The 27,242-nt window shown below is 40.2% G+C and overlaps 2 pseudogenes; both read left to right on the top strand.

Moving 5' to 3' along the window:
- Nucleotides 1-1,887: 1,887 nt before the first annotated feature.
- On the top strand, nucleotides 1,888-3,627 carry LOC147638790 (18S ribosomal RNA; annotated as a pseudogene).
- A 766-nt stretch (nucleotides 3,628-4,393) lies between these two features.
- Nucleotides 4,394-6,381, top strand: LOC147638789 (25S ribosomal RNA; annotated as a pseudogene).
- Nucleotides 6,382-27,242: the final 20,861 nt, after the last annotated feature.

Genomic DNA, 27,242 nt, shown 5'->3' with positions numbered 1-27,242 from the left:
GCAGCCCCCCACCCCCCCGGGTTGGGCCGTCACACCCCCTCGCCCATGCCATACCCTCACACCTCGCAATCCCCCTAGAGCTATTCCCTCACCCCCATGTCGTGCTGTCACATCTCCTCGTGGTGCGGTGCCCTCACATCTTGAAACACCCCCACACTCGTGCGGTGCCCTCACACCCCACAACCCCTTCTTCCCTGTGTCGTGCCCCCACTCTGGAGCCATGCCCCCTTGCAAGTCATTCCCTCACTCTTCGCAAAACCAAACCCCCCTCTCCCCAGGGCATGCCCTCTCGGGGGGGTTCACCTAAAAATATGTAATTATACGACATGAGTTCAAATGAAGGGGTTTTTTATTTCAAAATTTTAAGGTAAATTTATAGAAGGGGTTTTTTAATATCGATTTTGAAAAAGAACCCGTAAGTCCATAAACAAAAAGGGGCCATTTTATTCATAAAAAAATCATAGGTAAGGGATTTTTTAAATACCCCTTGAACGCACGTGATACATATGGTTTCTTAGTAGTGCACCCCCAAAGGGTGTGCCATCACACCCCTGCCCACCCCCCACCTCCCACCCCCACAACGAGCTATGCCATCACCCCAAAACCCCCCTAAAGCACCTTACCCCCCTCCCCCCCCCCCCGATGCCATGCCATCATACCTTATAGTCCCCCCCAATCACAAGGGGGAGAGGTGCTTCGAATTTCTACCCAGAGGGGTGTGGTGCTCTCAGGGTGTGCTAGCCCATGCTAAAGGGTTTGTCTCTATGTGGGTGGTGGTGCGCGCTTAAAATGGGAATGGGGTGGACTACAGAGCAAGGGAAGGGCGAGGTGAAGTGTTTGGTCCCCGCACCCCCCTTGTGAACAACGTGGGAAGTTCTCCCCCCCTCCCCCCCCTTTGGTGAGTGTCTACCCACCCCCCATTGATGGCCTTGGCTTGCCTCGGGATGCATGGGTCTCATAGTCCTTGTTGCCGAGGAGGGTGGCCATTGGTGCCTAGTAGGTGATGAGAGGTAGAGAGCCGTGTCCTAGGCCAATGCCCCATTGCTAGTGGTTCCCATTTGGGACACGCGATGCGATCAAGGTAGATGGCAACATTACCTAATTTGTGTAAGTGTGCGGCTTGTACCAATGCAGAAGGTCATGAACTCAATGTGCCAATACAAGAAATGAGCAAGGGCTGACTGGTGGGATGATCTCCCAATGGGGAGGCTCGTTGCCCTTGATGGGACCATGCTTGGGGTGAGACTTTGGGACTGCTTTAGCTATCACCTTCATACAAGAAATGAGCAAGGGCTGACTGGTGGGATGATCTCCCAATGGGGAGGCTCATTGCCCTTAATGGGACCATGCTCGGGGTGAGACTTTGGGACTGCTTTAGCTATCACCTTCATAGCTCACCTTGGCTCAATCTCGGAATGTTCCATGCAAGATGATGTGGATGGTATTGGAAGCATCGTGACTCCCGAGCTCGTGGGGGGCCGATGGCATCACGCTTGTGTGGGAGAAGGAGCTGCTCCCCATGCCCCAACCCACCTCTCCCCCCCTTATTTTTTTATATTGATGAGGGGACCATGTCAATGTCATGCTTTCATGTGGCATCTCACTTTGTGCCATTTTGTTGAGCGTTAGTGGCCTGGGTGTCTCTATGCAACATCGCAGCCTCTGCGACAAACTGTTATGTCGCATGCACCCTCGCACGTTGGTTTTGCAACCAATGCTCGTCAATCAGGACACATGTGTGCAATGTCATGCCATTGCCCACCGTCAGTGTGTCTCTTCTCTCCTATCCTTTTTTCTTTGGGTGCTTTGGTGGGTGCTCTACTCCATGGCCATGTGTATGCCATCAGAGCACATGGCCTTCATGCCACCTGTGTGACCAAGGGTAGCTACATGGTTGATCTTGCCAATAGTCATATTATGCTTGTCTCAAAGATTAAGCCATGCGTGTGTAAGTATAAACTCTCTTGTACTGTGAAACTATGAATGGCTTATTAAATCAATTATAGTTTCTTTGATGATACCTTGCTAACTTAGATGACTATAGTAGTTCTAGAGCCAATACGTGCACCAACCCATGACTTCTGGGGAAGGGATGCATTTATTAGATAAAAGGTCAATGTCAGCGGCTGGCTTGGTAATGTGGTGAATCATGATAACTTCCCAAATCACACAGCCTCAGCACTGGCGATGCTTCATTTAAAATTTTACCCTATCAACTTTCAATGGTAGGATAGAGACCTACCATGGTGGTGATGACGAGTGACGGAGAGTTAGGGTTTGATTCCAGAGAGGGAGCTTGAGAAACGACTACCACATCCAAGGAAGGCTATAGGCACACAAATTACCCAATCTCGACACGAGGAGGTAGTGACAATAAATAATAATATTGGGCTTTTTTAAGTCTGGTAATTGGAATGAGTACAATCTAAATCCCTTAATGAGGATCGACAAGTTTGGTGCTAGTAGTTCACAGTAATTCTAGCTTCAATAGCATATATTTACGTTGTTGCAGTTAACTTAAGCTCATTGTTGGATCTTGGGGTGGGGCGAGTAATACACCTCTTCTGGTGTGCACTGGTCGCTCTGCCCTTTCTGTCAAGGAGGACATGCTCCTAGCCTTAGCTAGTTGGGACGTGGATTCGACGATGTTACTTTGAAAAAATTAGAGTGTGTAAAGCAAGCCTATTCTCTGAATACATTAGCATGGAACAGTGTGATAGGACTCTAATCCTATTGTGTCGGTCTTGGGACTGGACTAATGATTAATTGGGGGCATTCATACTTTCATTGTCAGAGGTGAAATCCTTGGATTTATGAAAGACGAACTATTGGAAAGCATTTTCCAAGAATGTATTTGGGGGCTCGAAGATGATCAAATGTCCTAGTCTTAACCATAAACGACGCCGACTAGGGATTGGTGGCAGATGTTACTTTGATGACTCCGCCAACACCTTATGAGAAATCAAAGATTTTGGTTTCTAGGGGGAGTATGATCACAAGGATGAAACTTAAAGGAATTGGTGGGGAAGGGCACCACGAATGGTGGAGCCAGCGGCTTAATTTGATTCAACATGGGAAAACTTACCAAGGTTTAGACATAGTAAGGATTGACACATTGAGAGCTCTTTCTTGATTCTATGGGTGATAGTGCATCTGTTCTTAGTTGGTGGAGTGATTTGTTTGGTTAATTTTGTTAACAAATGAGACCTCAGCCTACTAAACTAGTTACATGAAGGATCCTCTTTGTGGCCAATGTCTTAGAGGGACTATGGACCTCTAGGCTATGGAAGTTCAAGGCAATAATAGGTTTGTGATGCCCTTAGATGTTATGGCCGCACGTGCACTAGACTAATGAATTCAACAAGTTTACCACCTAGGCCGATAGGCCCGGGTAATCTTTTGAAATTTCATCGTGATAGGGATAGATCATTATTGATCTTCAATAAGGAATTCCTAGCACGTCTTCAACTCTCGTATTGACTATGTCCTTGTCCTTTGTACACACCACTTGTCCCTCTTACCGTTTGACTGGAAAAGTTTTCAAATCATGGGTGACGTTGTGAGAAGTTCATTAAGCCTTATCATTTAGAGGAAATAAAAGTATGTGAACGTGCAGAAGGATCATTAACACACATCCGAGAGAACACCGTGAGCTATGGACAGACCATTGACCGAGGAGCTGCATCCGAAGGCACGGTTTCACATGCCTCGCCCCCATGCCAAAGCCGCGAGAGAGTGGGTGAAGTGCTGGGCCGGGGCCACTCATCAGCCACACCACAAGGTTTTTGGAGAGGGACACCTCCCCTTGACCCCATTGTGTGGGCATTCTCCTTTCCCCGTGATGTCAGCACAGGGCCACTTGATAAACCTTTCATCCCCCTCGAGGAGCACGAGGCACCCTAGCGTACAAGCACTGGACTCTGAGACCATTCCCTCCAGGAGATCAACTTACGTAGTAATGAATATCTTAGCTCTTACAAAATTCCATGAATCATCGAGTCTTTGAATGCAACTTGTTCCTATAGCTCATACAAGGGCATGCTTGCGTGAGCATCCTCATGACCCCCACGCCACGCCCCCCTCCTCTTTGGAGTGGGGCACATGGCAAAGGTGGTTTTTCGTGCATACCTCCCCCTCCTGCCCCATGGGGCAATAGCGAGGCGATGATGTGTGTCATAGTCGTCGGCTGAAATGATGGCATCATGTGGTAAGGTGTCGCAAGGGTGGTCCGCTCCCCCTGGCTTGCTCGAGGGGATCAATGTTTGCCGCATGACCCACCCGATGGTGCATGTGTCGAACCAAGCTCGTGAGAGAGGTGGCCTAGTGGTGCACCATGGGGATTCTCCTCAATCGAAAAAACTGAAAGAACCTTAGATCAGGCAAGGCTACTAGTCTGAGTTTAAGTATATCACTAATCAAAGGAAAAGAAACTAACAAGGATTTCCCTAGAAGCAGAGCGAGCGCTAAGAGCGAACCGAAAAGAGTCCAGCTTGAGAATTGTGTGCCTTTCCATGCAAATTGTAGTCTTTGGAGAGGCAACCTCTCTGATGGATCGAGCCCAAGTCCTCTAGAAAGGGGCATTGGAGAGTGTGAGAGCCCTATTAAACTTGGACCCTATCCCTCCATAGGGCGCTATCGTTCGGCGAGTCGAGCTATTTGGGAATGCAGCCCGAAGTGGGTGGTAAATTCCATCCAAGGCTAAATATGGGAAAGAGTTTGATAACAAACAAGTTTCCAAAGGGAAAGATGAAAAGGACTTTGAAAAGAGAGTTAAAAAGTACCTCAAATTGCTAGGAGGGAAGCGAATGGAGGCCGTGAGTGCACCTCGGTCGAATGCGGAATGGCACGAGCTGTCAACACACAGGGAGCTGGTTAGCGTGGGTTGGTGTGCAGTAGGACAAGAGCGGGATTTAGTCGGCCCACCAATGCCATTGCACTACAGTTGAGGAACGAAGTGCACATCACTCATGGGTGGGATTTATGCACATGCGTGCTCAAGATATTGGTTCTTGGGGCTTTCCATATATGACCTATCTTGAAACACAGACTAAGGAGTCTGGGATTTATGCACATGCGTGCTCAAGATATTGGTTCTTTGGGCTTTCCATATATGACCTATCTTGAAACACAGACTAAGGAGTCTGACATGTATGTGAGCCAATGTGTGGCAAACCCATGGAGGCGCAAGTAACTTGATAGGCGCGATCCCCCTTGCGGGGTGCACCATGATAGTCTTATGTGAAAAGTTTGACTAGGAGCATACCTACTAGAACCCAAAAGATGGTGAACTATGCCTTATCAGGACAAAGGTGAAGGAAACTATTGTGGAGGCTCAAAGCGATATTGATGTGTAAATCGTTTGTCAGACTTAGATACAGGGGTAAAAGACTTATCGTTCATCAAACTTGGGTATAGACTACTCAAACCATCTAGTAGCTGGATCCCTCCGAAGAAGTTTCCCTTAAGATAGCTTGAGCTTGTCACAGATTTATCAGGTAAAGTGAATGGTTAGAGGCTTCTAGGGTGAAACATCATCAAATTATTCTCAAACTTTAAATAGGTAAGCAAGCGGTGGGTGGCGGGCGGCTAGGGTTCATCTGTCGAACCTCGGTGTAGAATGGGAGCTCCTAGTTAGCCATTTTTGGTAAGCAAAATTGGCGATGTGGGATGAATTGAAAGTCAAATTTTACGGTGTTGAACTACATTCTAACCTAGATCCCACAAAGGGTGTTGATTAATTAAGACAACACGGCAGTGGTCATGGAAGAAGTCAAAATCCACCAAGGAGTGTATAACAACTCACTTGCTAAATCAACTAGCCTCGAAAATGGATGGCACTTAAGCGTACCCAACCACCATTAATGCGAGGCCTCAATGAGAAAGAGGGCATGGGGGTCATGGCGCAACTCTAGGCGCACAAGCCCGAGTGAAACGGCCCCCACAGTGCAGGTCTTTGTGGTAGTAGTAAATATTTAAATGAGAATTTTAAATCTTGGAGTGCAGAAAGGTTCCATGTGAACATCAATTAGGCATGGATTAGTCAATCCTAAGAGATGGGCAATCCTATGTGAAGGGCGCTGCACACTGTGCATCAACCAGGTTAAGATTCCCAAATTGGGATAGGGTGGTATAGCAATGTGACCAAATTTGGAGATGCTAGTGGGGGCCCTGAGAAGAGTTCTCTTTTCTTTTTAACAACATGCCCACCCTGAAATCAGATCACCTAGAGATAGGGTCCAAACTGGTAAAGCACCACACGTCCCACGGTGCTCGGTGCGCCCTCAACTACCCATGAAAATATGGAGGAGAAAATGATGGTCATGCCCTTTCATACTCATAACCGTACTTAGTCAGGTCTTCCGAGGTGAATAGCCTATGTTCGATAGAACAATGTAGGTAAGCGAAGTTGGCAAAATGGATCCATAACTTTGGGAAAAGTATTGGCTCTGAGGTTGGGTCTAGGGGTCTGCAATTCAACCTTGGAGGCTATTGAGGGTCTACCCAAGCTTCCCCATAAGGAACAAGGGGGTAAGGATCAAGGGTAAAGGTACTACTCCCCCAGTATGACTCCCTGAATAGGGTGCATGCATGTTCTCCCATCAATGTAGGAACAAAAAGGGTGAAGAAATGGGAATGGTGGATAATGTTCAAAGCATCATCGTGCATACAAAAGCTCAAAACTTTCACTAGAAGAGATCTACCCATGCGACATTCTTAAGGAGATATTTTTTTCAAGCATGTGATCTTACAGGCCTTAGTATTATCATCGATAGAAGTTATCGGTATTTGCATTGATATGTGCATTAAAATGTGTCTATATGTGCGTCGATATTTGCGTCAAAATTTACTTAGTGTATTTTATCAAAAATATTAGTGAATATATTTAATTTTAGAATATAAAAGAAATTTTATGATTGTTCATTATCTACAAGGTCCATGGCTCCAGAGACTCAATTTTTAATGCAGACTACGTATCTCCTATATCTTCAAATACGGGATTAAAATGGATTTCATACCATCCATAGAAGGATCTGAGGATGTACTATCAATAAATTTACTAGATGATGATGAGCCCTCCTCATGTTATATTAATTGATTCTCCATGACATCATCATTCATAACATTTACATTAAGAGCATCTTTGTGATTACCCTCCAAAGAATTGGGGACATTATCAATCTTCTTCCATTTCTTCCTCAATATCTTTATCTTCAAATATGTTTTTGCTTTGAGGTGCAATTATCAATCTTCTTCCATTTCTTCCTCAATATCTTTATCTTCAAATATGTTTTTGCTTTGAGGTACAATTTGTATTACATATACCACCATTTTGATTCTGAGACGAAGGTGGTTGGAAGATTACCTACTCCATATTATAAGATCTATTGTGTTCTATGCACATCATGGGCCTGCTCACGACTGTGCCAGACATGCAACCGAATGCACTACTTTGTGCTAACGAGATGCGCCTCCATGTGCTCACGGCTATTCTTATGGGGCTCTTGTGGTTGCACAAGGTAGGATGTGTGGGGCCCTTGTGGCTGCGCAAGGTAGGCTAAGGTAAAGGCAAGGGAGGAATGGCTACATAAGGTGGGGTTTGGCTTAGAAGATGGCTATGTAATGGAGAGTGGCTGCACAAGGTAGGGCATGACCCAAAAGGTAGCTTGCGCAAGGTAGGGCATGACCCAAAAGGTAGCTTGTGCAAGGTAGGTTTGCAAAGGCAAGCAAAAGGGAGGCAAAGGCAAAGGGTTGCACAAGGCATGAAAAGGTGGGTGTGCAAGGGAGCCAATGTCAAAGGCAAGCGGAATTGATGCCAAGGAAAGGGATTCAGGGATGGAAGAGAAGGCATGTTAGTGGCTTCACTGGAGTCAAAGGGATGAAAAGGAACATGGGTGGTGGGAGGCCAAAGGTGAAGTTACATAGATTGCTTGTTTTCTCTTGTTGATATATAAGCTGTAAATAGGACTGTAAATAGGAGGGGACTGCCCATGTTGAAGATTTTTTGTTGAATGTTTGAAACTTTAGAGTTGATTGATGTTCTTAACTGTGCTTGCGGCTTGAGGGATGAAAAGATTGTTTTCATCCACACTATTAGTTGCTCCAAATACATTGCCTCGATTTACAGTCGACCCCAGATTTTTATGCTACCAAACTCCATTGCCTACACTAACCTATGTGCACAATCAATCACTCCGCTTTGCTAGATTTTAGAATCCCACTTCTTTTCTATTGTTTTTTTATTCTAGTTTTTCTAGTCACTTCTCTTGTCCTCTCTCGTGGATTCTAGAATCCATGATTAACTTAGAGCCATAGTTTTTACTTTTTTTACAGGTCATGGCTTGTTGATCTCAAGTTTTTTCTTATTTTTGGATTCTAGTTTTGATGATCACTTCTTTTGTTCTCTCTAGTGGATTCTAGAATCCATGATTAACTTTTAGCCATGGTTGTTTCTTTTTTTGCAGATAATGGCTTCTCAATCTCATGCAAGCAAGAAGTCTAAAACTTCAAGGCAAGCTTCTGTGCAACCTCAACCCGATTCAAGCTTAAGGAGGGGACACTCAAGAGCACTGATGTCTTCTCAGTTTGTTCCTACACCACGAAGTCCAGGTTTTGAAGTAACAGGGCTTTTTAAAAGTCCATCTCATTCTTCTCATCGAGAGCTTCTTGCTGTGCTGAACAATTCCCTCACGAGCCAATGACTCAGCGCACCAAAGAGCATCGCCAAAAGGTTAGAAAGGGAAAAAGGCAAGACCTAACACTTGTGAGAGAGGCAATTACCCTTTAAAGCTCTCAAGCAAAAGACATATGGGATAAAAGTTCTTGCCAAAAGCAAGTACGAGCATGCTTGGACACTTAGCTTTGGGCATCATGGGGAGCGTAGGCAATTAATTGATTCAACAACCCCTTTTTTAATTGTTACAAAACATAAAGGACCTTCAAGTGATTCTAACAAGTACTCTTTTGCTGGATGCATCGAGAAAGTGCAAGAGCACAAAGGCAAAAATATTTCTTGTTAAGCATGATGACTCCACTCGTTTTGCCGTTCTTGTTTTATTGAAGGACTTTGAGATGGATGAAATAAATCCTCTCAGCATAGAAAACTTGATGATCGATGCAATGCAAACTCGAGGCTTGGTAAGAACTAAACTTTTATCATTCTCTTTTGAACTTTTGTCTCTTTTATTTTGAAACATATCATTGATTTCATTTTTTTGGTTGTAGACATTTGGGAGAGCCTACAGTGAGGTGTTAGAGGGTTTTTTTGGCTTAGATAAGAACTCTTCAAGTGAGTACATCGAAGAGGAAGAAGAAGAGTCAATTTCTTCAAGTGATGAGGAGGTTGAGAAAGAACGCCCCCCCTCTCCATTGATGCAAACCCCTATCACTGGCAAGAAACAAAGCAAAAATTCACATAAATCAAAGGACTCTAAGTTTCTTCATAAATCAAAGGTTGTTCCATCCGGTCGGGGTGCCCCCTTACCCGACACAAGAGATTCAAACTCTTTCAATGTTTTAAGAGAGAGTGTCAAGCAAAATAACATGGTGGATCCTTTTACCTATATTTTTGCCCATAAGTGTGATTGAGCATTCACCAGTGGATCCCGAAATAGGAAGAAGACCCTTAGAGGTTCGCGCTGTTGTTGAACATCATGTTCATAATCTAAAGTACAAAGTGTTGTTTCATCAGCTCTAATTTCTTTGGTTGTCTATTAGGCAAAAAACCATGCTTGACATGCGGAGAATAATGAAAGAAAAGTTGAATTTCTCTAATTGGGATGAGGTAAAGCTCTACCATCCAAACTCAAGCAAACCTCAAGTGTTGGAGAAGTACATGTTATTTAGTAACACGATAAGTTGTTCATATTACTTTCAGCTTTGTTTAACAAACCTTTTTTTTCACCTCGCACATCTTTCTTGTTGGTTTTTTTAGAATAAAGATCCGCGGGTTGCCTGAAGCAACTTTGAGCAATTTCTTTCTCGTTGTCGTCTAGAGAGGAGGAGACAACAACCCCAAAGCTTTGAAATCACTCCTGCTCTCACACTTTTCATTCCTGATGATATAGAGGAGTCTCCAACTCATTGGTGTGTTCATGAAGGCCAAGTTGAAGACATGGACACTTTTGTCACAGCACGTCCTTACACTTTGGCCATTGCAGATGCTCCTTATGGTTTTTGTGCTCCGAACTCAGTCAATGACGATGTGAAGTATGGAGTATCTGCCTACAAAAAAGTCATAAAGGCTTTTAGCAAGGTCACTACTTGTGACTCTTGGGCACTAGTATTTTTGATGCCCATGATCAAATTACAGCAGCGCAAAAAGCCGTCACTGACTGAAACATGACATGTCAAATGATGACATGGTAAGTAAAACCTTTGAATATTTTGATACTAGCATTAAGGTGTTATTATGTGTTGCTCTTTTCTTACATGTTTTTTTTTTGTAGGACAAAGCCAAACATCCATGGTTATAAACTTGATCATCTCTCTTGGGCTTGTGAGTTTGCTACAATTGGTTTTTATTCATCATTGGGCGTGCAAAGTACAATTTTGCTATGAAACCAAATCGCACAAATGTTTTTGAACGACCAGGAGTTTGTAAGAAGTTCAAGAACACAAGTGCGGGTCTACAAGGAGTCATAAATCCATATAAAAAACCTCAGCTTTTGATGATGGATTTAATTGATTTACTTTATATGAAAGGAGAGTGGTTGATGGATCTCTTTGCGGGGACTGGTACCACAACTGTCAGTGCATTGAAAAGAGGTAGAAATGTGGTTGCAGTGGAATGTGATCCACTCCAGGTAAAATTTATCGACGAGCAAAGAGTGACAGCTCTCAAGGAGTTACTAGATGAGTTCCAAGAGGTGGGAATGAAAACCACGGAATCTGATCCTCATTTTTTTGATGCATCTGGAGAGCCATAGCCTCTGATTGGTAGTGAGCAGGTTGGGGAGATAGTTGACCCTATGGATTATGAGCCGGATGGCATAGAGGCTGAGGAACAAGTTACGAACACTACTCTTGTGGTCACTCCAATGGGAGAGGAGGCTAGGAATGAGAAGGAAGATGAGCATCCCATTCAAGCATAGTTGTCATGACTTTTTAGATCATGTTAACACATACTTTTAGTTTCCAAAAACTTGTCATTTTTGTTTGAGAAGATACTTGTTTGGATTTGTAGTTCAAATTGTTTGCTGAAGTTTACCATGTTTTGAATTTTAATGTGTTTGTGATGGAGTTTTATTTGTCGGTTATAAATTCATCAAGATTCCTTGAAAATTTCATAAATGTAGACCTAGTATCCTGATATCTCTTGAAGTGTTTTTGTGTATTCATTGAATGCCCAGCTTTAGAAGCATCAAAACCATAAAAGTTGTTTTTCCCGAGTTGTCTCAAATTAGATTGAGACTGAGTTTTGCTAAGTTTTGAAAACATAGCTTTACATGTGGTATCTATGCTGTTTTTTTGTTAGAAAAATAGCTTGTTTGTCGAGACGACAGAGAAACAATCAAGTAATGCTATAATTTTTTTAATAGCCTTTTTAAAAAAAATTATAACTCTTTGTTACAAATGGGTTTACATGTTTGAAAAAGTGGCCATTTTCCAAGTTGTTGTGAAATTTTGGATGAGTCCTTACAAATGACTACTCACAACTCGTGCTAATTTTCCAAGTTGTTGTGAAATTTTGGATGAGTCCTTGCAAATGACTACTCACAACTCGTGCTAATTTTTCATGACTCGTTGTTGCCTAGGCACTTGAGCTTAGGGTCATTTACATGTGTGCCTTTGGGGGCCTTGGGCTATATGATACATTGGGCTCATGGGCATTGTACACACTATTGATCATTTTGACTATTATCTTTCTTGGAGCCCTCATGCCCAAGCTTTCATGGTGAACTTCTCCCATATGAGATGTTAGGATGATGACCCACACCCATGTTGTCACTCCATGCCTTGAGTAGCCAACCCTAGTTTCTTGCATATGATATCTTATTTCAACTTTGGCAAAAATCAATAGGGTCAATCTCTTTGGCAACAACAAACCTGCAATAATTGACAATATCATAAATAGCTCACCACGTAATATGTATGATAAAAAAACATGATGTGAAGGAGTATTTCTTACCGAGCAAGTGCTCCTAATCGATAAATAATATCATATATTCCAGGAGTCAAGCAACCTTGAGTGAGTTATGTACACAAAATAATGGAGTACAATCATTTGAGTAAAAAAATAATGGAGTGTAATCATGTGAGTGCAAAAATATCCGAGTACAAAAATATCTCAATACAATCATTTGAGTACAAAAATATATGAGTACAATCATCTCGCCCTTCCTACGGGCATCCTAATGGAATGGCTATTGGCCCATGTAAACGAGAGCGGGAATGGATCTGCTAAATGCATAGCCCACCAATAACTCCTCCGAGCTCATAAACTCGTAGAGTACCAACAACTTATACTACATTGTACAACTTAGTGCCAATACGCTCCTTAAACGTACAGTTTGATTGAGCTCTCCCATATTACTCTTTATCAATCCCGCTATGTTTGCATGTGTATAAGGGTGACCACCTATGTAAGTGCATGGCTTGTGGTTTGAAAAATGATTTTTATTTTGATGTCATTCACTTGTTTTTTTTTTGGGGGGGGGGGGGTGTCTTCGTAAAGTATTTCTACCTCTGTCGACGTATAAATATAGTAAGGCACGACGAAAGGCACGGGCCACGGCTTTATACTTAGGCAGCGACGTCTATTTCCGGGTGACCATTCATGCACATAAGCTTTACTCGTCGAGAAGAGAGCGTTCTTCTGCTCTGAAACCGAACATGGAGCTCAACGTCGTTGCAGGTCCGTTGTTCCTTGTTAACATCATCATGGTGGTGCTATATTTGTGCTCATCAACGGCCGCCGCCGCCAGTGCGCGTATGACATTCGGGTATCCATCCTCAAAAGCGCCCTCCAAATCGCCGGTGCCGCCTCTCCATGCTGCTCCAGCTCCTTGCAGCACTCCACCTGCAGCTTCTCCCCACTTAGGCCCTACTCCGGCTCCTTTCTCTCCACAAATGATCGCCGACGCTCCGGCTCCCGCCCCTGCGACGGCCGCGGCGATCGATAACTTCCCAACCTCGCTGTTTCCTCCAAGTGGGGAACCTTCCGGCGCCTCTGCTCCTGCGCCAGCGCCCTCCAGCGACGCCACTCTCCCCTATGGCACGCCGGCGACTGGGACCTTGGTAGCAGCCTGCTTACTGTTCGGTGCTTTTCTAGCAGGATGAAGAGACAAGCTGGCTGAGACAATTATGATCTTCAGGTGATCAGACTCGCAAGATTTTGCTGTAGCGTAGGAAGCATCTGTGCAGGTAGTTGGATGATTTTGCAGTAGCTTTTGTGATGTTGCAGGTATGGTTAGGTTATTATAAGACCTGCGGAAATTTAGTTATTTAGGCTAACTAGGGAAAAGCCAACGAATTGTTGCAGTTTCACAAATTATTAGCCTTAAATTTATTGTCTCTCTCCTGTGTTGTGTGTGGAGTTTGCCTCGTGTCGTAGGGTCAAGGTGCGTAATCATCAATGCGAGTGAAGCTAATGTCCCATGATAAATATATCAACTAATGATATTCAGCACGCGATCAATTAGTCAACCTAATTTAAAACAACTCGTCCCAAAAATTCATGTGGATTTTTTTTTCTCGAGATGAGAAAGAGAGAGAGAAAAGAGAAAATTTATGTGGTCTGAGAGAGAGGGGAGAGGTTTTCTTTGCACGGTGAGGGAAATATTTGCAATGGAGAGAGAGAGAGAGAGAGTGTGTGTGTGTGTGTGTGTGTGTGTGTGTGATCTAAGAGGGGGAGAGCAAGTTATAGAGAGAGAGAGAGAGAGAGAGAGAGAGAGAGAGAGTTTCTTTGTGATAAGAGGCATGTGAGAATTTATGAGATCTGAGAGGGACAATATCTTTATCTTGATACATCCAAAGAGAAAGAGAGAAGCTCGCAACCACTAAAAGAATAGAGACGTTGGAAAAAACAAAGGATTTTACTAAGGTTTATTTTTTGTGCTCATTAAGGTTTTGTAGTTTGGAGATTAGTGAGTCAAAAAGGTCGACATTAATTAAATTTGTTTTTCATTTTTTACAAACTTTAGGTCCCTATTGGGTTGAAATCTCCTCATTCAGATACCTTGAGATCGGATGTACAAAGGTTTAACCTTTGTCCACATTTCTAGACCACCATTAGTAAACTACGCTTTTGTATAGTACTCGAGTGCTTAATGGATGCATGCTTGGTTGGGAATGGTAGTAGGCTATCTCTTGCATGCGTTTCCCCTCTTGTGAGTTTCATCAAGGTGGATCGAGCAATTTCTCCACACCTTAATGGCTATGGAGCTCTTTGGTTTTAACAACAAAGTGAAGATCTAGACATTTTAGAGACTTCCAAAACGTCAAAACTTGATTGGGACACTTTAGAGACTATGTATCAGGATAAAAATGATGCACAAGTTTTTTTTTTATCAAAGGTAACTTAATAATGAGAAAATGTGGGAGGAGTCGTCCATAAGTGACTTAACCAAGTTGCAGAACTTAAGAAAATAGCTTCTCAACATTGATGAGATCATTTTTAACACGAAAATGGTTAACATCACCCTTAACTCTTTGTATGAATATTATCTGGGTTTCAATACTTCCCTTCGGAATTCTTGGAGAGGAAATGCAGCCCCTCTTGCCTACCTAGGGCTTCTTAGCTTATTGTTGCACGAGGACGAGTCTAGAAACAATGCATCTATCAATTCTAGCAATGATCAGGCTCTTTCTACTAAGGACAAAGGCAAGAAGTTCAGCAAAAGAACAATTATAACCAATCTTTTGAGACTAGGGATGACTCTAAAAAGCCAAAGGAGGCTACTTACCGGTATTACAAGAAGACTGGCCATGCACTTGAATAGTGCTATAAATTGCAGGCTAAAGAAAAGAAGAAAAAGGAATCTAACAAAGGTTCTATCAGTTCTACCCTAAACAACCAGTGCCAAGAAAGAGGACTCTGCAAATGTTCGCCTTGAAGACTTCTCACTTATGGTTGTTTGCAGCTTTAATTCTGACCAGCATTCATATCTTAGTGTAACCGCTTTCAGATAGTTGGTATTTTAACAATGGTACTTCCAAGCACATTACTTCTTCTGACCAGGATTCATATGTAAATGCAACCGCTTCAAATAGTTGGCATTTTAACCATGGTACTTCCAAGAACATTACTTCTTCTCAAAGAAGTTTGGTCAATAATATGGAATCTATGCTAGATGGTCACACTATTATGTGTGCTAACAATTCCTATTATCCATTCAAAGGTATTTGGTGATATTTGCCTTCCTACTACTACTAGTGGTGAGGATCTTTATCTTTAAAATGTATATTTTGTTCCAGGTATAAAGAAGGATTTGCGTCCAATGCCCACTCTAGCAAGTGGGGGTCTTAATGTTGAATTTGTAGAGAGAACATGACATGCAAATTGTGCTTACTAGAACTCTTAGCCATGGTTGGTAAAATTTGGACTTATGATAAGTATCATGATGCTTGTTTGCTAGCAAACACTTCAAATGCAATGAAAGCTGCCTAGTTGTGGCATGCTAGGCTTGACCATACATTGATTGGTGGATTAATGCTTTTGTAAAAACACGAGAGGACCTTCCTTAACTTGATCCACCACACAAATATGTTTACTCTCCTGCCAATCTTTCCCAAAGAATGCAATGGATAGAGCTGACCATAAATTGCAGCTCATACACAAATGTATGTGGTCTAATGCAGACTCCATCTTTGGGAGGAAATATTTACTTTGTGATCTTCATTGATGATTACAGAAAGAAAAAGTAGAGGTATTTTCTCATTTTTAACACTTTCTTACTTTGGTTGACTGGTTTAAAAGTCCAAACCCTCCATACAAATAGAGGGGGAAAATATTTATCAAAAGCTTTTAAAGACGTTTTAGCACAAAAAGGCATTAAGAATCAATGCATAGCTCCTTATACAGCATAACAAAATGGTGTCACTAGACTCTCGTGGAGATGGTTAGATGCATGGTTAAAGGTCACCAGCTTTCGCATAAGTTTTGGATAGAAATAGTTCTTTATGCTACCTATGTGTTGAACCAATGTCCCACTAAAGCTTTGAAAACTTCACTCCTTATGAAGCTTGGTTGAACAGAAAACCTAAGGGTGAACACATGCGTGTTTTTAGTTATTTGGCATATGCACATGTGCCATCTCAGATCCAGGCTAAGCTTGATGAGATAAGGAAATGCAATGCATTTTTATTGGCTATAGTATAGAAAGCAAAGGTTACCATCTCTACAATCCTCTCACCAAGAAAATCATTATCAATAGGCATATTCTTTTCTTGCTGAGGATTCTATCTATCCTATAATGGAATTCAGTAAACAGACCTATGCCTATTCCTTGGACATGTTTAATGGTTTGTTGCCATTGCTAGTGTTTGTTGATACCTTAATAGATTTTGCCTACTAATCCTTGTTTCTTGCAAGGGGGAAATGCTCAAGAAACTGATGCACTAATTTTTGAAAGATTAGCAATAAATAAGTTTAGCATTATGTCTAAATGGGTTAAAAGCACCTTACATGATAGCAAATACTCCTTTGCAGAGTAGAACCAGATACAATCATTAAACCATCTCTTCAGATATTGTCGAGTTTTCATTTCTTAGTTCTCTACAAGATGTAGATGAACCTAAGTCTTTTGAAGAGGATTAAGAAGATTCAATTTGGGTTAAAGCTACCATGTAGGATGAAATTTAAGCCATTCAAAAAAAAAAGGTACTTGTGGTGGAAACTAGTGGGTCTACCCCTCGGTAAAAAAATAATTAGTACTAAGTGGGTCTACAAAGCCGGCTGATGGTGGATTTGTGAACAAGTTCAAGGCCAGATTTGTTGTAAAAGGTTATGTCCAACAGAAAGGGATTGATTATGATAAGACAATTGCCCCCACTTCTCGTATGACCATTATCAAATTTATTATTATGCTTTGGTAGCCCCCATGATGGATGGAAAGTGCACTAATTGGACATCAAAACAACATTCTTGAATGGTGACCTACAAGAAGAAGCTTATGTGAGTCAACGAGCTAGATTTTCCCAACCGATCAAGAACGTAAGGTATACAAGCTTGAGAAAAACAATTCCTCGGGGCTTGATACCAGAAGATTCATGACTATTTGACTAGATAAGGATTTTAAAATAGTGCTATAGAAAACACTTTATATGTCATAAAGGATAAGAAAGATTTGCTTGTTGTCATTAGGAGAAATATGGACTCTCCATTTTGCCCCTTAAGGAGTGAATTAAAAAAAATGGTCTGACTAATGAGAGAGCTGGGATTCTAGATCCATGTAACATAGATCTTTTTGTCATATCTTTGCCCAAATCTCTTAAGAAAATGAAATAATAGAGCCCATAACTTTAAAAAATAGAGAAATGTCAGATTTCATGCCATAAACTATTCTTTCATGTCAAATAGAGAAATGTCAGATTTCATGCCATAAACTATTCTTTCATGTCAGATGTACCTTGTAGTCAGCACATGGAAGTTTGAAAATCGAATTTTATTTTTTCCCTTTAATTTATGTTTAACTTTTTACTTTCCCTCCTTTTGCATGTCACTACCTTTTCATTTCTCCCCTTTTTAGCGGAATTCAATTTTGCCATATCTTCTGCAACTCTAGTTCTTTCTTCACGAAATTTTACAAGTATGTTGTTCTCCACCATAGCTCTCTCTTCATAAAATTTCATCTCATTTGGACAAAACCTCTATGAATTACGTAAGTTTTCTCACATGAACTTTCTCTTTTTTGCGCCACAAATAGCTATCTTGATCTGAAGTGGCATCAAATTTTTATGAGTAATGATCATATGTTTAGGGTTTGTCTATGTTTTGTCTTGATGGAAAATAGGTTTGTTTATGTTTTATCTTGATGTATTGTTGTTTATTTTCACAGGAGCAAGGTTGTGAGCAACAAGATTGTGCAAATCAAAGCAGTAAGTTACTGTTTATTTCGTGTTGTTTTAATCTTTATTTGTTGCTTATAATCTTCTCTACACCACGTATAACTATCTTGATTTTAAGTGGCATAAAATACTTGTGAGTAATGAATAGGTTTAGGGTTTGTTTATGTTTTGTCTTGATGTGTTTATGTTCATTTTCATAGGTTGTAAGCAACAAGGTTGTATGAATCAAAGCAATAGGTTGCTGTTTATTTCTTGTTGTTATAATGTTTATTTGTTGCTTACAATCTTAACATAGATATTTATTAATCATGCAGTCTAACTTTGTTAATTTGGTGCTTTGTTTTTTATTGTAGATGTCTTCAAGGAGGAGGAATATTAGTAATATTCACACAATGGAGGTGTTTAATAGGAGTCTAGATGATGTAATTGGATCCTTGATCAATACAGTAAGTTAAATTGGATTTTAATGAGACCAAGTACTCGTGGGAGTTTCAAGGTCAAGCTCAAAGATGTAACAGACTCCAACAAACAATGGAAAGGTAGAATCATAGAGTTCAGGAGATGCACCAATGGTACAATAACAGAGGTTTTCATATTCAGCATGTATATATGCACAAAGAGATTCGAGTGCATCATGACAACTTCAGTGCGAGACATAAGCCTAACAGTAAGTTTATATCTCTATGCTTTGTGTTCTTGTGCTTTGAGTCCATGGTTATTAGATAGAGTTTTAATACAAGCATGTTTGTTGCTTGCAGCTTTATATTCATCAACTCTGCATCAATGGCAAAATGTAGAGTGCTTAAGTGGAAAGCTAAATGTTTTACATGCAAAGATAGGTGCCTTGATCTATTACAACAAGAGTGCAAGCGAATTGGCATCTCAGAATGTTTACTTTTGTTTGTATATCATGCCATAAGAGTGAGTACTTATTCCTGCCTTATCACATATTCCCTGCATATCATTTGATGTAAAGGAATCACTTACCTCTTGTAAGCATTGTATGATAACTTCATCACCAACTGACTTAGACTTTGGGCATTGAAGCGCGGACTTCACCATATCTTTAGTGAGTACCTTTTCAATTCCTTAATTCACTTCATTTTCTAGATTGCTAAACATCTTTTGCATGTTATCACGTTGTGCATAGATCCTTTGCCTGTATTATCCAACTGTCTCTTTGCTAACATGTGCATAGGTTTATATGACCTTTGGCGTTCACGTACCTCCCGTGTCGTTGTGGGCCCATAAGTGACAGTCTTCTCGAGCATTGTCTTCATCTTCTTATTTCTAGCTTGTAAATCATTAACCTGGTTAATCAAACTGGCATTTTGCATTACCATGTCATACATAGCATCTTGCAAAACATTGTTCTCTTCTTGTTTTGCCAACAATGATCTATTAAGTTTCATGATCTGTTGTGCAGAAACATGGGCTTGGGTGGCAAGTCTCCAAGTATAACCCTGTAGCCCTGCATTGCCCTCACAAACATACTTGACAAACGATGTTAGTCCTGAGAATTGGGGAGATTGTTGTGTAATAGGATTAGGTGGATATATAGACCCATCAACCCAAAGATCTATATGTTTTTTCCTTGCTATTATGTGTAATTCCATCATCAATGGATTCATCATTGAAACCTCAATTCTCTTGTACAATGGGGCATACTCTTCATCTAGCTGGAAGTGTATACTTCTCTTCTTAGAGCTTCTTGCTTCCTAAAAAATCAAAAAACTAGAAACACTTAGATACATCACTATCTCCATTGAGTACAATCAATGCCTACAAGAAAACTTACACAAAATTTCATGATTATTAACACATATGTGTAACTTAATACCAACTTTAACAAATATTATTATTATTAACCAATACTAATGCACATATTATTATTATTAACCAACAGTAAAACATATCTTACTATATTAACTTTATTATTTACGAATAGTAATACACATAACCAACAAAAAACATAACTTATAGAACTTAATTGAACATAACCAACATCAAAACATAGCTTATAGAACTCAATTGAGCATAACCAACATCAAAACCTTGCTAACTTCCATTTTTGTTCTCTATTGCTTCTCTTTGTTGGCTCTTTGTTGCTTCTTTCCTTGATAGCAAGATTAATGAAGAGGGAAATGGTTTGTTGGCTCCAAGAAAATGGCACCAAAAAATCAAATCACTCTTCATTCTCTAGCTTTGTAGAGTGAACAAGTGCAATAGAACAGGAGGGAAATACAAACTGTTTGGAGATGGAGGGAAATACAAGCAAATTTGAAAGAAGAAGAAATGAGCTATGGAAAGAAGAAATGACCTAAAGAGACGAAGAAGCTCTATCACAAAAAAAGAAAAATTCGTAATGCACTATTCTCTAAAATAATAAATCTAAACACATTCTTAAAATCTTAAAAAATATCTATTCTCTTCATATCTCTATAAAAAAAACAAAAAAATGCACCAGAATGTAGATAAAGCACAGATCTACGTACTTGTAAAAAGAAATTATGAAATACAAAGTACAAATCAAGATATTCCATTTTGAAGATAAAATCCTTCTCAAATCACAAAATGATTGTTTCTTCAGTCATAAATGAATCTAGGCATTTAAGAATGTCATATCTTTTGAGATATTCGAAACCAACTCAAATAAAAAAATAGTTTTTGAGATATTCAAGTTCTGAGCAGGTCTGGTATACAGTTCTTGGACAGTCAATAAAATAATAAGTGAATCTATTATAAAACTAATATTTTGAGATGTACAAGATTCAAAAAGAGAAGAGAGAGAAGCAATATTATAACATTATTTTTGCACTTTTTCTTGATTCATGGAAGAGAGAGAAAGCCCTTAGAGGGCAGTTTGCTTATGGTATAGTCATGAAGCAGTCCCAGTACATCAAAGCATTGCTCAAAAGATTCAATATACAAATTTGCAAACCAATATCTACACCAATGGAACCTAGTGTAAAGCTCAGTCTACAAGATCCTAGAGAACCATTCGAGTACATAACCACTTATGATCAAGCTATTGGATGCCTTATATATTTGTACAACTCACAACCATACATTCAATTTGGTGTGTCCTAGATTTCAAAGTTTATGTATTTCCCAAGCACTAAGCATTAGCATGCAATTAAATGTATCTTTAAATACAAGGGAGTTGGTAAAATTGTTCTCGCTACTGCAAATGGTAAAAAAATTACACTTTCAAATGTATTATATGCACTAGGGATCAAGAAGAACTTGTTATTTGTATCTGTTATTACTAAGGTTGGCTTAGTGGTTGAGTTTGTGGATGACAGATGTATTATTCATAATCATAGTGATGACGGTAATACAATTGTTGCTTCTGGTGCTTTGTCTCGTGGCCTTTATAGGCTAGATGCATATGAAAGACAAAGGCATGTTGTATGTATAGTTTCTACCACAAAGGCAATGGGTGATGCTTGTGGCATGCATGCTTTGGTCACTTGAACTTTGGCAATTTGCTACGTTTACATAAACATGACATGGTGTCTAAGCTGTCACATCTTGAAGCCCCTATCAAACATGTTTGTGAGGGTTGTATTCTTGGAAAAATGTAGTGGGCATCCCCAATCCGGCTTGTTCTGGGGATACCAAGTAGTAGACAAAAATGTGGTCCTGAATGATGTTCGCTTAAGCCTTATGCATAAATCTTGCATAAATTCTTTATGCATAGAGCTTATACATAAGCTCTATGATGCAAGCTTTATGCATAAGGCTTATGCAAACTTATGCATAATAAGGCTTGCATCGAGTCTTATGTGTCAGGCCTTTCGGCCATTCAATGGGACTCTTCTCTCACGCCTCAGGGAGCCTAGACTCCAACCCAAACCCAATGTGCCATGGGAAACATGTAATGCATTAGTGAGTCAACTCTCACTTACCTCCACTCGTTTTTTTGAATCGAGGACTCCTCATAGTAGCTACATCAATGGAAGCACGCCAAAGTAGCTCAACAAATCACTCATCACTTTTAGAGACTAACCTGCTATCTTTGTAAACGTCACATTTGTAATGTAGGAGGGTTTGTTAGATATTTATGGATTCAGCACTATAGAGTGAATCCATGTATTGATGCCATGGGAACTTTTCTCCCACTAGGTTTTTTCCTATGGCCATCCAGGTCGTGGATAGCTTAGGGTTAGCTAGTATATAAGCAACCACATCCATTGTTTAAGGTTGTTACTCATTTATATATTCTCCTTTGTACTTACAGAGAGATTCGTCTCTCTCCCCTTTGAGATAGCTACACTCTACACCCTTATGTTCTTCTCATTGAGCATTTTCTATGTGTGAGTTCACCGCCATTTTCTATGTGTGAGTTCACCTCCATTGTGAGCTAACATTTTAACCAATTAGCTTGTTCACTTTTTTTAATTATTTCTAATGTTTTCCTTGAAGGTGATCATATTGTTGCTTCAAGTCCTCATTTTCTTCTTGTCTAGCAACGTTGTCATTTCCTGTTATTTCTAATTGTTGCTCTATGACCCTAATGTGACTCTCATTTATGATGAAGTCATGTTCTCAAATCCTATTTTGGATATTAGCACTAGTCCTTTGCCTTTACCTTCTTCTCGTTATATTACATATTTTCTATTGGCAATTTCTCTTCTCGTTTTTTTGTTTTGTTCATCAAGGCTCTTCTCTAGTGTATGTATTTGTGATTACATCTCTTATAGTGTTTGGGACTGCTCACCAGTCATTTTGTCACTTTATTCTAGTTTTTTCATATCCTCCATCATGTCTGCAAGTTATCCTATCATGGGGACACAAGAAATGGTTTGCATGTGGAAGGAGGTAGGTCCATGAATTCCTTTGATGAGCTATATGTTCTCTTCCCAGCATGATCTTTGTGTTTTTGTTATTACTTGTTCCCATACCTGCATCATCTCCGGGCATCATCTCTCCACTAACCAACCATACGACATCGATTTTTTCATCCTCATCCTGTGCCTCATGGATCCATAGTTTTCTCTTAGTGGCAAATAATTATTTTCTATCTACTTCTCTTGCCTACTCCACATTTCATATCATTTTAGTAGCATGGTCAAATATTCTTGTTACTCTCTCTGCATAGGCTGTCATCTGCATTTCAGCTTGTTCTAGTTATTGGTGGAGCTCATTATTATTGGTATCTTTAAGCATGTGGACTAGAGTCTCTTTCTTATTTCCATTTGTCACATGCTCTGCTTCTCTTGTTTCTAATTATGTTACCCTTTGTTGTAGGCATAACAAATCCTTCTTTTGTGTTGTTGTCTCCATAGCTTTGGCTTCTGTTGCATCTACTTTTTAGTCTTGGCAATTGTGCTTGTTCTTCCAAGCTGTTAACTCATGCCAGTTTTTATGCATTCTGCAAATGTGCCAAGATGAAGCCTACCAGAGGATACTCAAAGACAATGACAATGCTCACCCAAAAACACCAAGACAAGAAGTGCAAAAGCCATGGAAAAACAAGGAACTAGATGCAAGGCACACAAGATATTTCATCATCTTGATCATCCTTGCTCTCACTCTCTTTCACCATGATTGGAAGAATTAGCACCAGGAGAAACAAGAGAGGGAGTTGTGCCAAACCAAGAGAGAAAACAAAAATGTGCGCATGGGTAGATAAAGGAAGTAGGAAGTTGCAACTTCCCCAACCACCCAAATCACACAACTCCCCAATCCTCCTTTTCTTTATTAAAAAGTTATTTTGCTACATTCTTAGCCCTTAGGGCATAATATCCTTTATGCTTGGCTTTATTTGTGCTTACAACAGAAAGTTTCCAAGCTTGAAAAATAATGAAGAGAGGGATGTTTTGATGCTTGGGCTTTAGTGTGTACGGACCCGCTATTAGTCAAGCATACAATTCTGGGGATACCAAGTAGTAGACAGAAATATGGTCCTGAATGATGTTGGCTTAAGCCTTATGCATAAATCTTGCATAAATTCTTTATGCATAGAGCTTATACATAAGCTCTATGATGCAAGCTTTATGCATAAGGCTTATGCAAGCTTTATGCATAATAAGGCTTGCATAAAGTCTTATGTGTCAGGCCTTTCAGCCATTCAATGGGACTCTTCTCTCACGCCTCAGGGAGCCTAGACTCCAACCCAAACCCAATATGCCAAGTAGTAGACAGAAATATGGTCCTGAATGATGTTGGCTTAAGCCTTATGCATAAATCTTGCATAAATTCTTTATGCATAGAGCTTATACATAAGCTCTATGATGCAAGCTTTATGCATAAGGCTTATGCAAACTTATGCATAATAAGGCTTGCATAAAGTCTTATGTGTCAGGCCTTTCGGCCATTCAATGGGACTCTTCTCTCACGCCTTAGGGAGCCTAGACTCCAACCCAAACCCAATATGCCATGGGAAACATGGAATGCATTAGTGAGTCAACTCTCACTTACCTCTACTCGTTTTTTTGAATCGAGGACTCCTCATAGTAGCCACATCAATGGAAGCACGCCAAAGTAGCTCAACAAATCACTCATCACTTTTAGAGACTAACCTGCTATCTTTGTAAACGTCACATTTGTAATACAGGAGGGTTTGTTAGATATTTATGGAAGCACTATAGAGTGAATCCATGTATTGATGCCATGGGAACTTTTCTCCCACTAGGTTTTTTCCTATGGCCATCTAGGTCATGGATAGCTTAGGGTTAGCTAGTATATAAGCAACCACATCCATTGTTTAAGGTTGTTACTCATTTATATTTTCTCCTTTGTACTTACAGAGAGATTCGTCTCTCTCCCCTTTGAGATAGCTATTCTCTTTCACACTCTACACCCTTATGTTCTTCTCATTGAGCATTTTCTATGTGTGAGTTCACCTCCATTTTCTATGTGTGAGTTCACCTCCATTGTGAGCTAACATTTTAACCAGTTAGCTTGTTCACTTTTTTTAATTATTTCTAATGTTTTCCTTGAAGGTGATCATATTGTTGCTTCAAGTCCTCATTTTCTTCTTGTCTAGCAACGTTGTCATTTCCTGTTATTTCTAATTGTTGCTCTATGACCCTAATGTGACTCTCATTTATGATGAAGTCATGTTCTCAAATCCTATTTTGGATATTAGCACTAGTCCTTTGCCTTTACCTTCTTCGGGTTATATTACATATTTTCTATTGGCAATTTCTCTTCTCGTTTTTTTGTTTTGTTCATCAAGGCTCTTCTCTAGTGTATGTATTTGTGATTACATCTCTTATAGTGTTTGGGTTTAATGTTTTTGGGACTGCTCTCACCAGTCATTTTGTCAAATTGTCACTTTATTCTAGTGGTTTCTTGATGGTTATGCATTTGATCCTTTAGGTTTTTTCATATCCTCCATCATGTCCGCAAGTTATCCTATCATGGGGACACAAGAAATGGTTTGCATGTGGAAGGAGGTAGGGCCATGAATTCCTTTGATGAGCTATATGTTCTCTTCCCAGCATGATCTTTGTGTTTTTGTTATTACTTGTTCCCATACCTGCATCATCTCTCCACTAACCAACCATACGACATCGATTTTTTCATCCTCATCCTGTGCCTCATGGATCCATAGTTTTCTCTTAGTGGCAAATAATTATTTTCTATCTACTTCTCTTGCCTACTCCACATTTCATATCATTTTAGTAGCATGGTCAAATATTCTTGTTACTCTCTCTGCATAGGCTGTCATCTGCATTTCAGCTTGTTCTAGTTATTGGTGGAGCTCATTATTATTGGTATCTTTAAGCATGTGGACTAGAGTCTCTTTCTTATTTCCATTTGTCACATGCTCTGCTTCTCTTGTTTCTAATTATGTTACCCTTTGTTGTAGGCATAACAAATCCTTCTTTTGTGTTGTTGTCTCCATAGCTTTGGCTTCTGTTGCATCTACTTTTTAGTCTTAGCAATTGTGCTTGTTCTTCCAAGCTGTTAACTCATGCCAGTTTTTATGCATTCTGCAAATGTGCCAAGATGAAGCCTACCAGAGGATACTCAAAGACAATGACAATGCTCACCCAAAAACACCAAGACAAGAAGTGCAAAAGCCATGGAAAAACAAGGAACTAGATGCAAGGCACACAAGATATTTCATCATCTTGATCATCCTTGCTCTCACTCTCTTTCACCATGATTGGAAGAATTAGCACCAGGAGAAACAAGAGAGAGAGTTGTGCCAAACCAAGAGAGAAAACAAAAATGCGCGCATGGGTAGATAAAGGAAGTAGGAAGTTGCAACTTCCGCAACCACCCAAATCACACAACTCCCCAATCCTCCTTTTCTTTATTAAAAAGTTATTTTGCTGCATTCTTAGCCCTTAGGGCATAATATCCTTTATGCTTGGCTTTATTTGTGCTTACAACAGAAAGTTTCCAAGCTTGAAAAATAATGAAGAGAGGGATGTTTTGATGCTTGGGCTTTAGTGTGTACGGACCCGCTATTAGTCAAGCATATATATGATAAAAGAAGCATACAATTCAAGCACCAAAGGGCATAAACAATATAGTTGATTGAATTATGGAAGGGAAAATAATTCCAAAATAGGGTGTCATCACTCCTCCCACATTGGAAAATCTACAAGTAGCATTTGCTATTAGCATCGTCTCTGGGCTTTAGAGAAAAGCAGGCTTGTAGAGAATGATGATGTCTCCTCTGTTTCATCTTCTTTCTTCTTAACTGTGTGCCTTGCACGCACACTGTCTTGTTTGTTGTTTTTCTTTAATCTTCTGCTCACAACCCTTTATTATTCTTTATTTCAGAAATCAAGGTCTTTGATTCCTTCTTTCTCTCCTACGCAGCTGCAATATTACGCGCTCCCTTCTTGATATTACAGAAGATTGTTCATTGCTTCTTCTTCTCTGCTGAAATTGTGGCTTCTTTTTTTCATATCTTTTATGCACAATCAAGACTAGTCATCAACTCTTCTTCTCCTTCACTTTCCATGGCTACCCAACGGAACCAAAAAGAAGCCTGCTGGAGGATACTCAAAGATAATGGCAATGCTCACCCAAAAACACCAAGAGGACACTAAGAAGTGCAAAAGCCATGGAAGAACATGCAAGGCACACAAGATATTTCATCATCTTATCATCGTCACTCTCACTCTCTTTCACCATGATTGGAAGAATTAGCATGCTAAGAGGAGCAACAAGAGAGAGAGAGAGAGAGAGAGAGAGAGAGAGAGAGTTGTGCCAAACTAAGAGAGAAAAAAGAAACGCATGGATGGGGAAGTAGGAAGGTGCAACTT

The sequence above is a fragment of the Cibotium barometz genome, chromosome 4 (genome assembly GCF_041138505.1).
Source record: "Cibotium barometz isolate CiBa-2024 chromosome 4, ASM4113850v1, whole genome shotgun sequence".
NCBI lineage: Eukaryota > Viridiplantae > Streptophyta > Polypodiopsida > Cyatheales > Cibotiaceae > Cibotium > Cibotium barometz.
Note: the sequence above shows the minus strand (reverse complement) of the source record. Positions and strands in the feature narration are given on the sequence as shown.